Source organism: Cajanus cajan, chromosome 4, assembly GCF_000230855.2.
Source record: "Cajanus cajan strain Asha chromosome 4, NIPB_CcT2T_4, whole genome shotgun sequence".
Classification (NCBI taxonomy): domain Eukaryota; kingdom Viridiplantae; phylum Streptophyta; class Magnoliopsida; order Fabales; family Fabaceae; genus Cajanus; species Cajanus cajan.
In genome coordinates, this window is record NC_138520.1 from 22,331,395 (window position 1) to 22,348,527 (window position 17,133).

Consider the following 17,133-nt stretch of genomic DNA (forward strand, 5'->3'; position numbering starts at 1 on the left):
TCATCAAATACCACATGGACAGATTCTTCTAAAACTAGAGTTCTCTTATTATAGATCCTATAAGCTTTACTATTTGTAGAGTATCCTAGAAAAATTGCTTCATCAGCCTTTGCATCAAACTTTCCAAGTTGCTCTTTCCCATTATTCAACACATAGCACTTACACCCAAACACTCTAAAATATGAAATGTTAGGCTTCCTTCCATTATATATTTCATAGGGTGTTTTCTTTAATATAGGCCGAATCAGAACTTTGTTTAACACATGACAAGCTATGTTAATAGCATCAGCTCAAAAATATTTTGGCAAGTTTGTTTCATTTAACATTGTCCTAGCAAGTTCTTCTAAGGACCTATTTTTCCTCTCAACAACCCCATTTTGTTGAGGTGTCCTAGGTGCTGAGAAATTATGGTTTATGCCATGTTCCTCACAGAATTTCTGAAAAATCATGTTTTGAAACTCACCTCCATGGTCACTTCTTAAAGAGGTAATGTTTGAACACTTCTCATTTTGAACAAGCTTGGCAAATTTTCTAAAGGCATTAAAAGCATCATTTTTGTTTGCAAGAAACATAACCCATGTGTATCTTGAGTAGTCATCAACAATCACTAAGCCATAGTAATTTCCGCCTAAGCTCATGGTTCTTGAAGGACCAAACAAATCCATGTGAATTAATTGCAAAGGTCTAGTTGTGGAAATCTGATTTTTGCTTTTAAAGTTAGCCTTCACTTGCTTGCCCTTTTGACAAGCATCACATAGTTTGTCCTTACCAAACTTGAGTTTAGGTAGACCAATCACTAATTCTTTCTTACTAAGCTTATTCAAATGATCCATATGAATATGTGCAGCTCTCCTATGCCAAAGCCATATGTTTTCTTCTTGAGTTATTAAGCACTTAGTGTTTGGAATTGCTATAGAGTGTTCTAAGTCAAGCATGTATATATTGTTAATCCTTTTTCCTATGAATTTGATTTCTTTAGTATTTTTATCACATATCAAGCAACATATATTATCAAATTCAATTCTAAAACCTTTATCACTTAGTTGACTTATACTCAAGAAAATTATGTTTCAAACCATCAACAAGCAGTACATTTTCAATCAATGTTTGAGAGGAGGAATTACCAACATTGCCATGACCAAGAATTTTCCCTTTGTTGTTGTCACCATAGGTAACATACCCTTCATTCTTCAATTTCAGACTTGAGAATTTTGAAGGAGCCCCAGTCATATGCCTTGAGCAGCCACTATCAAGATACCAAAGTAGATTTTTGGCCCTCAAGCATTCCTACAACAAAGATTCAAAGAAAAAATTTAGGTACCCATGTGGAGGGTCCTTGTTGGTTAGTTCTCAGCCTTTGACTCTTTTCAACCCAAACCATCTCTCCATTTGGAACTCCATATTTTCTAGAATAGCAGTTCCTAATTGTATGGCCTCTTTTACAGCAATAAAAACAAGTTGTTTGTCTAGAGAAATTTCTTTTAAATTTTCTAAAGTTTTGATTTTTCACAAAAGCTTCTTTCTTTGACTTAAATGGCATGCTCATGCTTTGATTAAAACCAAGTTCACTCCTATCAAAAGCATTTCTTTGTTTTCCCAAAAGAATGTTTAAGTTTGAATTTCCATTTGTGAACTTTGCAAGAGTGGATCTCAAATCATCATTTTCTTTTTCAAAAATTTTGCAATGTTCACAAGCATCTTTTGAGGAAGTGGAGTTTTCACAATGAGCTTCATTAAAGTTAAACATAGTTTGAAGATTTTCATGCTCACGTTTTAAATCCTCAAGCTCTTGTTCAGCTTTAATTAAGGCATTTTCATACCATTTCAGCTTGTTTTTCAACTTTGAATTTAAGGCTCCTAATTTTACAGCTTCTTCATGAATTTGTATAAAAGCTTCTTGGAGTTGATCATAGTCCGGATTGGATTCAAGGTCAGAATCACTTACAATTGTGTCTTGTTCAGTTCCAGCCATCAAGCACAAGTTATTCTCCTCACATTCGGATTCATCACTTGATGTGCTTGAGTCATTATCTTCCCAAGCAATGTAGGCTTTCTTCCCTTTTCCATTTCTCTTGCTTTTCTTCTCCTCTTGTTGCTTCTTCAAGATATTTGGACACTCAGCTTTCATGTGTCCCGGTTTTCCACATTCAAAGAAATTGAAGGAGAATGTACTTGCTTCCTTTTTCTTGTTTGTCTTTTTATTGAATTTGTAGGGGGAATTCTTCTTTCTTCTTATGAATTTTCTGAACTTCTTAACCAGCAGATTGAAGTTCTCAGTTTCGGAATCATCGGAGCTTGTTTCTTCGCACACCTCTTTTCCTTTGGCAGATTTCAGGGCTTTTAATGACACTCATTTGCCTTTCTTATCTTGCTGCTCATGTTCATCAAATATGTGCAGCTTTTGCTCATGCTCTCTCAGCTTCCCAAAGAGAGTAGCTAATGTCAAGGAGGTCAAATCCTTTGATTCTTCAATGGCTGTCACCTTTGCTTGCCATGATCTGTCCAAGCATTGCAGCAGTTTTAAATTCAGCTCTTCTTTCTCAAATTTCCTGCCAAGGTCAACAAGGTGATTTATCAAGTGTGTAAATCTCTTTTGAAAATCAGAAATAGATTCACCGTTTTGCATTCTAAACAGCTCATATTCTCTAATGAGAGTATGCTTTCTTGATCTCTTTACATCACTTGTTCCTTCATGAGTGACTTGCAAAGTATCCCACATTTCTTTAGCAGATATGCATTGTGAAATTCTAAAAAATTCATCAATAGACAATGCAGATGTTATGATGTTTTTGGCTCTCTTATCATGTTGGGCTCTTTTCTTTTCCTCATCACTCCATTCACTCCAATGTTTTTCCTTTAGCTCATCACCATCTTTTTTCATAGGGATATAGGGTCCATTTTCTATAGCATCCCATACAGCAATATCAATAGCTTCAATGAAAATTCTCATCCTAATTTTCCAGTAGACATAGTTTTCACCATTGAAAACTGGAGGTCTATGAATAGACACACCCTCACCATAGGGTAGGTTGTTATTGGCCATTTTTGAAATCTTGAATAACTCTCAAGAACCTTGCTCTAGATACCAATTGTTAGAAAAGAATGGCACAATCCAAGAGGGGGGTGAATTGGATTCTATGACCCTTTTAAAAATTATCAGAGTATTTAAGATCTTTATTTCACTAAAACTTTTCTAAGACTGAATTTTCAAATGAAGCTTCTATAAAGACTTGTTATGGAAGTATGAATGATATATGCTTTCTTGATTACAAAATAGTGAGGTTCAAATGTAATGCTTTAATTCAAATTAAACCATCAATATTCACACACACAAGTTAATCAAGAATTATCTTCTTTAATATTCAATCAAGCAATTACTCAAAGTAAAAGATAAAGGTAGAAGAAGATTGCACAAGTCTTTTATACTGGTTCAGCCACTCCACATGTGACCTACATCCAGTCCTTAATCAGCACCTGATCAAGATTTGTTCCACTATCTCAAGGAAGAAGGTTTACAAGCACACACACATGCATATACTTCAACACTAAAGATAACCACTTTCTTGACCCCAAGAAAGCACCCCTTGTAGAAACCCACTACAAGAAACCTTACCACTTGAGAAACCCTTCTCAAGATTTTACAAGTATTCACACAGAATAAAGGAACGAATTCACCTGGAATTCTTTGACACAAATCTTAATCTTCCCCTTTCAAGAATGATATGATGATGATGATCTCCTTTCAATGTTTTTCATAAACGTTTCTCTTCTTGGATTCACAAAGAAAACTCTCCAAGATGTCACAAAGACTCCACCAAAACGTTTTTCTCAATTTGATTATCAGTTCTAACTCATGTCTAAAGTTTCTCAAAGCTCAAACTATTTATAAAAGTCTCAGACGCAGATAATCGATTATTTTAAAGAATAATCGATTATTTTGTTCTTCAGGTTTTCTGGAAACCAACCAAGAACAATATAATCGATTATTTTGCTGGATAATCGATTATTCCAGAGAGTTGTTTCTAGGATAATCGATTATTTTGGCAAATAATCGATTATTGCAGCAAGGCATCCCATTTTGCCTGTTGCTGGAATAATCGATTATATTTAACGATAATCGATTATTTTGAGTTAGTTTTCAAAACTTCGTTTTAAGTCTCAAAGTAACTTTCCAACCTTTTCACTCATCATCATATACTCTCTACTTAGCTTTAGATATAGATTTGCTTATGCACAAAGCATACTATAAGCACAAAGCATACTAAGCACACACAACATAAAAACTCATTCAAAACACTTTATTTTCTAAACTCTATTACATAGCTCTTATCACATAATATTTTCTTGACTTCGTCTGACTTTGTTTTTGTGCTTCCAAGTTGTTTGTTGTACACACACACGTTGTGATCATCAAAACTCTTTTATGCTTCAAGCTCCTCTAAGCTCAACAATCTCCCCCTTTTTGATGATGACAACCCATGACTCAAATCATGTCAATCCAATGCTATTGTGCTCCATCAACCATTGTGCCTTGAATTTCAACATACACAAAACCTGCACAATACACACACACAAGCACAATATCTGCAAATATGAGACTAGTGTACAATGCTCATAGGAAAAAAATTGCCTACTAGAGTCTCATATTGCTTGAAATCTTCCCTTTATCTCACTCTTTGTATTTCTTGAGATTTATGAGGTAAATTTTAGTGTGTAAGGTAGTCAAAAAATGTCTCAAGTCCACGATATTGGAAGCATATTTCCTAAAAGCTCGTTCAAGAGGCATTCCCATCAAATTCTTTCTCTATCATCTACTTTTTCTATCATAAACATTCGCATAAATAAAAGCAAACATGTAGACATCTTAGGTTCAATCGTGTAATTTTAAAATTAAGCATGTACGCAACCACTTATAAAGGGGACTAAATATTTGAACTTTTATTCTTTATCGTACTAATTTTATCATAGGGTACGGATATAGGGCGTTGTAGAGTGCCTAATGTTAATTCAGACGAAGACGAAAGAAATTCTCAGCAAGGTTTTGAATGAGACAAATATAATACTGTTATTTCTAACAAGTGTGTTAGTGTTTCATATATAAGTACAAACAAGTTAAAGAATAAAGAATATGCATGTATTATCGTCTACACCAAAACCAAGAGATATGAGCTAAGCACTGGATAAAGGCTGATCAAGTGAAGGGAATATATCAGAAGAAGACACCCACAAACACAGACACAAAAGAAATAAAGAACATGACATGAGCAACCAAGATGAAGGGAAAAAGCTAACAAGACGACAGATGAGGAGATCAAACGATCAAACAAAATCAAGCCTAGCACAAGAAGAAAAATAATGTAGCCTCAGATGATACAAGACCATGGATGTTGGACAAAGCACCCCAGACAAAGTCAAGAGCGTGCATAGCTGACTAGATAGAGATTTAAATAAACAGACAAAAACCAAGAAGGTCAAACTGCATTTGAAGACACAACGAGACAAACTACCTAGCACCCACACTCTCAGAAGAACACATGAAGTCATCAAAATAAAAGAAGCGTTTATCCATAGATCAAAGTTGCATGTGTCAGAGCAAGTACACCTACTAGTCAGCTAAGGACAACGCCTCTGTAGCAACAATATCAAAAAAGTAAATAGATATCTTAATGTTAGTCAGAAAAGCAAACATAAAGTACAAAAGATCTCATGCAGCGCAGATTCAGCAAGCAAACATTTAATGCAAAATCAAAGGAATTAAATACAACAATCCAGAAAGATTGTATAAACTAGATGAAAGAATCAAATGATGGCTAGTCAAGCATAAAAACGAAGTCTGCTCACGGACGGAAGAGGACTACCACCAGAATGAGACATTGAAGTATCAGACGAAGCCTATGAGGAATAGTCAAGGCAAGACACGCACCAGACAAGTTGAGACAGATAAAGCAAGTGATGTAGGAAACCAAGCGTCAAGAGATGAGTAATTGGAACACAAATATGCACCAGATGATCACAAAATATCCAGACAAAATTATGTCAAGTGCAACTAATCTAAAGCACAGATCAGACGAGGCATATATCTACGAATAGAAGAAAGTCAATCGTACATCAAGATCAAGAGCAGCACAGACTAAAAGATACTCAAGATGAAGACAAGTATGTTTGTAATGCTGAACAAGTTATATAAGACGCAGATGAAGACCACTGCACAAGAACTTATCTAGTCTCAAAAGATTACTCAAAGTATTACCTACGATCACATAAGTTTTCTCAACGTAATAGTAGAAGAATCGAAGAAGAAGAGAAGCACGTAAAAGTAGAGCATGCATGTGTCATAAAAAGTGCATTACCTTTTCAGAAAAAGAACAATGGCTATATTGCTGCATGACCAGAAAATGACAAATAATTTTTAGGTCTTAGATAAAGTCAAACACTGCTAGCAACAGGACAGAGAATAATACACGCAATGTCTAAAAATAGGAAGCAACATTTAATGCAAGACCAAATGCATTAAATGAAAGGATGAAACTAGTCATGAACGACTATATTAGCTTCAACAGACATATGCAACTGGAAAATTTTGCAAGACTATAAGTATGCAATAACATCAAACCAGAAAAGGTTGGCAAGAAGCAACGAAGAAATAGTTATAGACTTTGCCCTGGGATTTTGGCTAAAAAGAAATGATATTAAGCCCACGAGGCAGAGAGTTCAGAGATGAGCATTGATAGTCATATGTACAATGTGATCTTGTATTGGTATCTTTATAAACTAAGGTTCTTGAAATGTCAATTATGGACAAACCTTAGTGAGTGGTATAAACCTATGTATCCTCTCCACGAGAGTAACTCAAACACTCAAACACTAGTCTCTGTAAGACTAAGGTAACAAACCTTAGTGAGTATATGTCATATATGTATCCTCTATGTGAGAGTAACCAAAAACACTCAAACCCGACTATACATCTACCATTTGTAAAGCCTGAAGAGGCTAGGGAAAGAATACTTGAAAAGCCTGAAGAGGCTAGGGAAAGAATACTTATAAAGCCTGGAGGGGCTTGTCAAAGAATACTCATTGCTAGTCAAAAGTGGTTGATAAGAAAATACTAGTGTTGGTGAGTGAAGCCAACGGGCCAAGAGTGGTGGAGAATACTTGGGGAACCAGAAGTGGTTTAAGAATACTAGCGTTGGTGAGTGAAGCCAACGGACCAGGAATGGTGGAGAATACTTGGGAAACCAGAAGTGGTTTAAGAATACTAGCGTTGGTGAGTGAAGCTAACGGGCCAAGAGTGGTCGAGAATACTTGGGGAACCAGAAGTGGTTTAAGAATACTAGAGTTGGTGAGTGAAGCTAATGGGCCAGGAGTGATCGAGAATACTTGGAGAACCAGAAGTAGTTTAAGAATACTAGCGTTGGTGAGTGAAGTTGGCAGGCTAGGAGTGGTCGAGAATACTCAGGGCCAGGAGTGGTTGAGAATACTCAGGTCCAGGAGTGGACGATAATACTCAATGTTCTTAAATTTGATATCTAGTGGAACCCTTCAGTTGAAGGAGACTGTACGTAGCTTAGTTGAAGGAGACTGGACGTAGCTCAGTTGAGCAAACCAGTATAAAATGATTGCATTGCTTTCCCTGTCTAACTAGGAATAAATTTTCTTTACTAAGTAAACCTTTTGTGAAAGACTTCCTCCAATATTTACATAGAGTTAAAACCAATTTTCAAACGAAGACGCAAGTTCATTTAATAGATATATTACACTGAAAAGTTTTATCTATTGCTTGTCCTTAAATGAAACTATCTTGAAAAGGAAAATGTAAGAACTTCAAAAATTATCATTATGGAACATTCGCCTCAGCAAACAATAAACCCTTCAGACGTATTGACCTTATGTTAAACAAATTCTGCATAACAGTCTGACGTTTAAAAGTGCATTGGACGAAGAACATTACTCTTGCGAAAATGATTTAAAAATTTCTTCGTACACACATACACATATTCAACCCCCCTTCTATGTGTTTTTCCGCTAACTTCACCTAATATTTTATATTTTATAATTTTTTTTTGAATTGATTGGATGTTAGAGATGGTAGATATGTGAACCTATTTTACCTAAGAATTTATTGAAATTATTTATTTCTGAATTGTATTACATGTTGGGGTAGAATGGGTGTAACATAATTGATATATAATTTTGTTCCTTAGACATGTAGTCAAAGCTCAATTTTTAGTCTTTATGGAAAACATATGTTGGAAATGCTAATCCTTTTTAGTGAATCTCAGTACCTCAACGAATTAGTCCTTAGTTTATAGTTAGGAGATATATTAAGAAAAAAAAAAGTTCCACAGAATTTAAAAATTAGATAAACAAATTGAAAATTTTAATAACAAAAAGACCAAATGGAAATTTTTTTTTTTCATAAATAAAATAAAATGAGCACTTAATAAAAATTCTATTTTTGACTTAAATATTTTTAATTAATCAAGTTAATAATATAATTATAATATTTTTATTAAATAAAAATAAAATAAAAGGGGTTATAGGTGGACAACAGAGAATTAGGTTGGAATTTAAGCCCAACATGAAGGCTTATTAAAAATAAAATAAAAAGGGTCAAGTCATTTTTCTTGCATTTCTTTCTAAACCCCAAGAGCATCTACAAATGCAAACTTCGAGGAGGCCACCAGAGAAAGTACAAACCAGTTGCTAAGGCTACGAAGAACACGTTTGTATTGTAGGATCGTCACTAGAGGTAAGAGAGAGTGAGGATGTTGAATCTGTGGGCGCATATAAAGGGTAAAGGTAGTGAGGTGATTCCTAAGCCTCTAAGCTTTTTCTTATTGAAATTCTATAAATGTTTTCTCCATGAATTTTGATGCTGAACTATGGCTTTTTCTTATAATTTTGTGCAAAATCCCTTAGTGAATTGATTTTGTAATGAATTGAATTATCAAGGGTTAGGGTTAAAGTTGTATGCATGACTATGGTTTTGAAATATGATCGGATGAATCTTAGTATATACGTTATCATTTGATTTGGAGAAAAGAACATATGGAAGTGTGCCGATGGATTTGGGGGGATCTAGATTGTGTAGCTCGTGATTCTGTGAAGTGTAGAATTTGTGGCAACCTCAAGTGCGCTTTCATGGTGTTGGGTGCAAGAGTGTTGTAACACCCCAATTTTCATACTTTTTATGGAGGTTAATTTAGTAATTATCATAAAACTTATTAAGGGTCATTTAGTAGCCCAGAATGGGTCATTCCCAAACTAGAATGGGTCATTCTAGACTACTAAAAAGACCTATTTTTGATAGCCCAGAACGGGCCATTCCAAACTACAGAAAGGCCTAGGATGGGCCATTCTGGTTTAAGAACCAGCATTTCCAAACATGGTCGTTGTGAGTTAAAACTCATCTCCAGAACAGACCGTTCTGATTTTAGAACAAGCCATTCCAGATGTGAATTTTACACATGATGAAAGGATCCAGAACGGGCCATTCTGGCCACTCTTGAAATCTATAAATAGCAGATTCTAGCACTGCTTCTAGACATACTTTTTGAAGACCAAGGAGAACCAAGAGAAGGAGATCAAGCAGATTCCGCTCTAGCTTCATCTTCTGCTTATCCAAGTAAGGGAGAGTGAGAAACCTCGCTCTAGGTGTGGGAATATATGTTGGGTAGTGGGATTGGCCCCCAATCCTATGTTTGTTGTATGCTCATTTATGAGGGGTTTTTCCCAATTATATATGTTTCTTCTATTTGCTCTTCTTATATGAAAATAACTCTATGATTTGAGATCTTATGGGAAATCCTAAGGGAATGCATTGGTGATTGTAAGAGGAGATTGTTTGAAAAAGTAATTGTATGAGTAAATTGTATTATTTTAAATATTTATTGTATGAATTAGAGTGCTCTGTGGGTTCCTGAGAGAACCCTATGAGAAACAGGCAAAATATGAATATTTTCTGTTTTGCTTTCTTATTGTTCTGTTGTATTCCTTGTTGAATGAGATGTACAAATATGTATTTAATTTTGCAAATAGACAAGTGTTGATATGAATTAAAGTGTTCTGTGGAGACTATGTGAATATGATGAGATAATGTGAAATGTGAATATGAGACATGAGATATGAGGATATATGATAATGTTACATAATGATGTTATATGATAATGAGACATGATGATGTTATATGATAATGAGACATGATGTGATATGATAATGAGACATGACGATGTGATATGAGAATGCATATAGTCGTGATTGACATGCATCATTTGCATAAATATTTTTAAGGGTACGATATGGAATACACTGTCAGGGAAGGCCCCCTTGTGTAAAATCTTGGGGATGAGTCCTTGGGGATAGCTCAGTTTGTAAGTCCCAGTCTCGCCCATTGTGTGCATAGGATGTATCTTGCGTGACTTAGCTAACCCGACGAGACCCTGGTAGTATGTCCTTCTAGTGAGAGTGTGTAGAGGGTGTGACCCGACATGTACTCCTAGACTACTCTCGTGTATTGCTAGCGGCAATATGCCATGTGATATGTGTTATTGGCGCCACATGCATAATAATATGAAGTCCGTACCCATTACATGTGCATTTTAATGTTATATCTTAAAGTGTTTTTTATGCCCTTGATGTGTGGAATGTGATATTGTTGTTAATCTATCTATGCTATGTACATATACCTTTCTTGTTTTTGTTTGGCTATTCGGTGTGTATTCCTACATCGTGAGCCAGAGTGAGATGTTTCTCACTCCCTTTTCTGTTGTATTATTTTCCTTTGATTGATATACAGGTCATCATCAGCATGAGGCTGAGGAAGTTGGTGACGAAGCTTAGGCTTCAATGTTGGGCTTTGCTCTGATAGGACATGTGACATCGGAGCGTGGATAATATTAGATTAGGATGTTGTTCTTTTAAATTATTTTGCAAACCTTAGCCTTATTTCTTTTGTAATTTCTGCTAATTATGTTATTTTTTTAAGTCATGGATGTGGTGCTCTCTATCTGAACACGTTTGATATTTTAAATTATGAAAGATTACGTTCTTCAAATTTTATTATTTATGTGTTATGGTGTGCTGGGTAGAGGGTGTCACATTTAGTGGTATCAGAGCTGGTCGATCCAATCGGTCATGAGTTATGAGTCTACTATGCTTGTTTGGTAGATGAATGATGGAATGAATTGATTGTGGAACTTATTGATATGCGTGTGTGATGATTGATTATATTTATGTGTATTGTTTTCTCAGAATTTGGCTTATAGACATTATATTGCTTAGATGATACTATTTGTGATTGCTTTTCTTCATTCTCATGATTACTTGTTTGTTTTGATACTTCTTGCTTACGTAAGAAGTAGTAGTGGAGGAAGCATCGTCCTAACCAACTAGAAACTATTGAAATCTTGGATGTGGGTCAGACATTGATTTGTTGAGTGTTTTAAGATTTTATGGTTGATGGAGTTTCTAAAATCTATAGTTGTAGCGATTGAATCTAAGGAGGTTGTATGTTGAGAATTAGAGTTTTGGTATTCTTGATGAGAGATTGAAATGTTGGTAATTCCTTGAGTGATGGTGCTTGCATGTCAACCATTTATGGTTTAGGTAGCATGTATTTTTTATTTTAGTTTCTAAGCCTTTTGTACTGAATATGTGAGTTGTTTTGGTCGGAAGCTTGGATATGAGTTTGAGGTGGAAAGGAGTAAGTTTGGAAAGGTTGAGGTATTTTTGTGGCCTTAGATGTTGATACACTATTGTTGTCTGGTGTAGAGGATGTTTTCATTGCAGTTTTGTTGTGCCAGTATGAGTACCGTATTAACAGAATTAGATTTTGTAGTTTTCAGGAAAGTTGAAGCCTTGGATATTATCTTTCCAATGGAACTAGAATCAGGTAAAAAGGAGGTCTAGAACTCTAGTTATAGCTGCTTTGGTGATCAGAGGTCTAGCTATAAGCGTTGAATACATCTATTGTGGTTTTTGAATTTTTAGCTAAGTAGATGATCTTTTTAGAATTTCATACCTTCACAAGAGTTGTAGATTATTATCTTAGCTCTCTTGAGATAAGTTTGAGATCATTTGGATGAGTACAACTCTTTGTGTATCATGTTTCTTGACAGTTATTGAAGGGATATGTATGGTGTCATGATATTTTTGAGTTATTAGGCAATGCAAGGATAAAAACTGATTTTTGTTATGATGTTCTGAGGTGTTATCATGTAGATTGAAAGGTTGTTTAAGGTTGTATGATGCTATGTGGTAAAGTTGGTTCATGTACATGTTATATTGAGTAAATGGTGATTGATTCTTACATGCTTAGGGATGGTATATATGAATGTTTATAATAGGTATTCTAATATAATTTGATATCCGTGTATGTTGATATGAGGATAGATGACCTTATGGATCAATTAGTGGATGTTGTGTGTTTAGTAAGATAGACCTTAAGGTGTGATTTCATCATATTGGAGTTGAGGGTGAAGATATATCTAAGACAATTTTATGCTAAGTTAGTTGAGTATGACTTTTTTGATTATATGAAATGAGTTTTCTAGGTCCTGTAATTTCTAGTAGAGGTATAATGTAGATCTATCTAAGGTACAAGTTGTGCTTAAGTGGGAGATACCAAATTCGGTTAGTCAAGTTAGGAGTTTTCTTAGGTTAGCTTATTATTATAGGAGGTTGTTGAGGAAATTTCTGAGATAGCATTACCTTTGACTAGATTGACTAGGAAGAGTGTTGTCTTTGTGTGGGATAGTGTGAGAGTAGTTTCCATACTCTTAAGGAAAGATTGGCTAGTGTTAATCTTACCAGATTTTAGTAAGTCTTATGTGGTATATAGTGATGCTTCTAAGATAGATTTGCATGGAGTGTTGATGCAAGTGTAGACCCCTAAAATTGTCCGGGTCGGAAATAAAGCTAGAAGGCTCTCAAAGACTGAAGGAAGATCAGCCAGAAGGACTCCTGGAAGGCCCTAGGAGGGTTCTCTGTAGGTCTAGAGGTCTTAGGATAGCAAAAATAAGAAAAGTGGGAGGAATGAAGCTCAATACGGCCTCCCAGAGGATCACTACGGCCGTATTGAGTATTTTGAACTGCAATACGGCCGCGGCGAACTCAGTACGCCCGTATTGAAGTCTTTGAACTTCAATACGGCCGTACTGAATTCAATACGGCCGTATTGAAGTTCAAAAACTTCAATACGCCCGTATTGACCCCAGGGGCCGTACTGCGCCTCATTCCTATAAATATGACGTCAATTTGACGTCATTTGACACTTTTCCACTGAGTTTTGACTCCCTCCTTGAGTATTCTGGGGTTTTTGAGCAGTGTTCTGCCCTAGAAATCTCTCTGGGAGTCGATCCGACGAAGTTCTGGAATTCCGAGCATTTAGCTTGGAGATTCGAACTTAGTCGAAGGGAAATCCATCGGATTTCCAAGTCAAAAATTATTTTTAGGAAGGAGTGAGCGGGCTTGTAGAGCGAGGGAACGCCAAAAAGCTTCCCAGTTTTACTTGATATATAAAAAGCACGCTTCAAGAGGTTTCTTTTCTAAAAATCCCTTCTTTTACCGCTTTCTGTGTGTACATATTTAACTGTCATCATGTAGATAGTTAATTTATAATTGCTTAGAATAAATAGGGGTAATTTAGTAATTTTGCACTATTATTTTTAAATAATCTGTCATAGGGAACCCGAAAGGGGCGTTGTGGGGTGCTAACACCTTCCCCACGCGTAACCGACTCCCTTACCCGACTCTGGTTGTCATGGCCGAAGTCGATTTTTGAATCGATTGCCTTAAACTTCTTTTTCCAATGTTTTGAGTAAAACATTGGTGGCGACTCCATGAACCCTTCCTTTTTATGAAAACCGCTAATCCATGGAGGGTCCCGCTTGGGATTAACATGGATTGGTGAGCCTTTTAATAAAATTGCTCGTTTGACAAGGTCTCAGTTTGAGAATAAGTCATTCTAGCAATCCATATTTTTAAACAAATAAAAGAGTCCAACCATCCTTCGCGAATGCCGAAAGCCCGTTTCGGGCCGGTGGCGACAGATGGCGACTCCACTGGGGAAGCCTCGAGAGTCAGTCCCATTTAGTGACAGATTATTTTTAACAAATAAAAGTTAAAATTACTTCATTACCCCTTGCTTGTATGATAACATGTTTATCTATTTGGCTTTAATAACTGTTGTATGTTTAAATTCTCGCAATTGTTTGAAATATAAATTGCACACAAACCTTTGCACACAACAGTTCCCTCTATACCCGGGGGCATGAGTGGTAAGCCATAGGGAGTGGATGTTAGTACGGCCGGTTGTCGAATGGGTCTATAGGTGCCCGTAGACCGTTGTCGGAAAGCATCACTCAAGGTGATAACCATGAACTCGAGTCCGACAGTGCGTTGGAGCTTTCCATCGACTTACGACGAGAGGAATTGGGTCCCTATAATGGGGGGGACCTTGGGGGCCTCAGACCGGTGAGAACAGTTAGAACCACCTTGAATATGCACTTTTCTGCAGGATACCCCTACCTCGTGATTCGCTCGTGACTGTTCGTGGATGAGTGAATTGTTTGTGCATTTTTATGTGACATTGTATGAGCATACATTGCACCTTTTAAACATACAACATTCTTTTTTAAATAAAAAGAATAAATAGAAATAAAGATCTTCTAGTACATGGTGTTAACATCTACCTTCATTGCATTCATATAGGTAGTTTCCCTTTTCACCCAAAAAATACAAAAAAGATACAAATTAAATATCCAAAAGAAAAATGATATTTACCCAAAACCAAGCAATATCATGCATCATCTTAGGGACATCCCGAAAACATGATAATGCTTAGTTCAATAAACACAATGCATGCATATTCAACATCATCATCTCATATCATGCATATAGATCATGGAGGGATCTAGGAGTCATTCATTTCATACATCCCTCCTAGTAATTCATTAATAAACATTAATAAAAAGAAAGAAATAATCGATGCGTATGTTCAAGATGGATCGCACGCCATTTGTTATTAAGTGTAAGCCAACAACCGCGCCAAGCGAGCGCACGTCAACTCCGTTGTTGGTAATCAAGACAGACGAAGGGAAAGGTCCAACGCCATTAAGGATCATCGCTCCAAGGCCTTTTCCCTACGAATCAAATAAGGCTGTGCCATGGATATACGACATCCATTCTTCTGTCGACAGCGATATTTCCAACATCGCTGGACTTGGGGGCATGACTAGGAGTGGCAGGATCTACACTCCCGAAGATCTTCATGATAAAGCCCCCAAGAATAAAGAAAAAGAAGAAAAGAAAACCGAGGAAAAAGAATCCGAGGAGGAGACAGACGAGCTGTTAAAATATATCTGACAGAGTGAGTACTCCATCGTGGATCAACTTCATAAGACGCCAGCAAAGATTACGCTGTTGTCTTTGATCCTAAGCTCCGAACCGCATCGGCAAGCTCTGTTAAAAGTCTTGAACGAGGCATATGTGTCGCACACTATCTCCCAAGACAAGTTTGAGGGGATTGTTAGTCACATCACGGCTAGTGATCACCTCACCTTCACCGATGAAGAGATCCCCGCTGAGGGACCAAATCACAACAAGCCCTTGCACACCTCTGTAAAGTGCAAGGAGTATCACATCGTTAAAGTCTTGGTAGATAATGGATCTTCCTTGAATGTGATGCCAAAAAGAACGCTCAAGCAATTGGCAATCAAGGGAGTCCAAATGCGCCCGAGCAACATGATCGTTCGAGCTTTCGACGGTTCTAAAAGAGAAGTAGTGGGAGAAATCAATCTTCCAATCCAAATTGGACCCACTATCTTCAACGTTGAATTTCAAGTGATGGACATTACTCCGGCATACAGCTGTCTCCTTGGCCGACCTTGGATTCATGATGCGAAAGCTGTACCCTCTACGCTCCACCAGAAAGTCAAGTTCATAGTGGGTGACAAACTGGTGACCGTACAAGCTGAAGATGACATACTCATCAGCAAGCCATCCACCATACCTTATGTGGATGCAGCAGAGGAAGCTTTGGAAACCGCCTTCCAAGCATTGGAAATTGCCAATGTTGAGACGTTTCCCCGAGAAATGAAGAAAGTAGCCCATATGCTCACTAAGAACGGATACTTGCCAGGACAAGGATTAGGCAAGGACTCCCAAGGAATCCCGGAGCTACCCATTATCAAGGACAATCCGGGGAAACAAGGGTTAGGATACAACCCTGTTAATGATCAAAGAACGAAGAGGAATCAAGATCCTTCTCGACGTTCTTTAAGCCAGATCTTTAGGAAGGCTGGTTCACAAACGTCAAGGCCAGCTGTCGTCATCAAGTGTCCTTTTCCTTCTAATAGGGATGTGTAAATTCAGTGACTATTAGAGATCACTCCTCGGGGACAGCCCGACCCCCGAGCCTCGATAGGGCACATGTTTTCCACTATGATTATAATAAAATCATTCTTTCTTATTGCTTCTTTTCTTGCTTGCAATAAAATTCTAAACCACATTATTTAACCCTGTTTGAATGAACATAAGTGAGGTTAAAATCGTCTTAATAATCAATAAACCCGCATCATTTTTATGTGGAAGTGTGTGTGACAACTTGGAGCACCTTTCCTTGGCCTCAATAAGTGCCGTCATGGATAAAAAGAAATCCATTCAGGACAAAAATCCTAAAAAACAAAAAGCTCGGCAGGAAACCCAAAAAGGGGACTGCGCAAAAATAAGAGCAAAAGACCCGCTAGGAATCCCACAAAAGGGTGACCTAGGCAAAAATTAGGGTTACAAAATAATGAACAAAAACAAAAGCCCGCTAAAACTCCACAAATGGGTGTTTTAGGCAAAAGTTAGGGCAATCGAAAAACAGAATAAATCCATGATGGTACCACCAACTGAATTCAACAAAGGGGCTCAAGAAAAGCTATCCAAGTTGTCAAATCACAAATGTTAATAACCAAGACGTGCTTAACTTCATAAGTGTTTAATCAAACAAGTCTAAACACTTAAGCCTACCATTGGCCAAGCCATTCTTACAAAATCCATTTTTCAAAAAATAAATAATCCCCTCTAAAACACAAACTTTCAAAAAAGAATATACCTTTCCTTTCTTTTCTCTCTTGTCCCAAACGATTT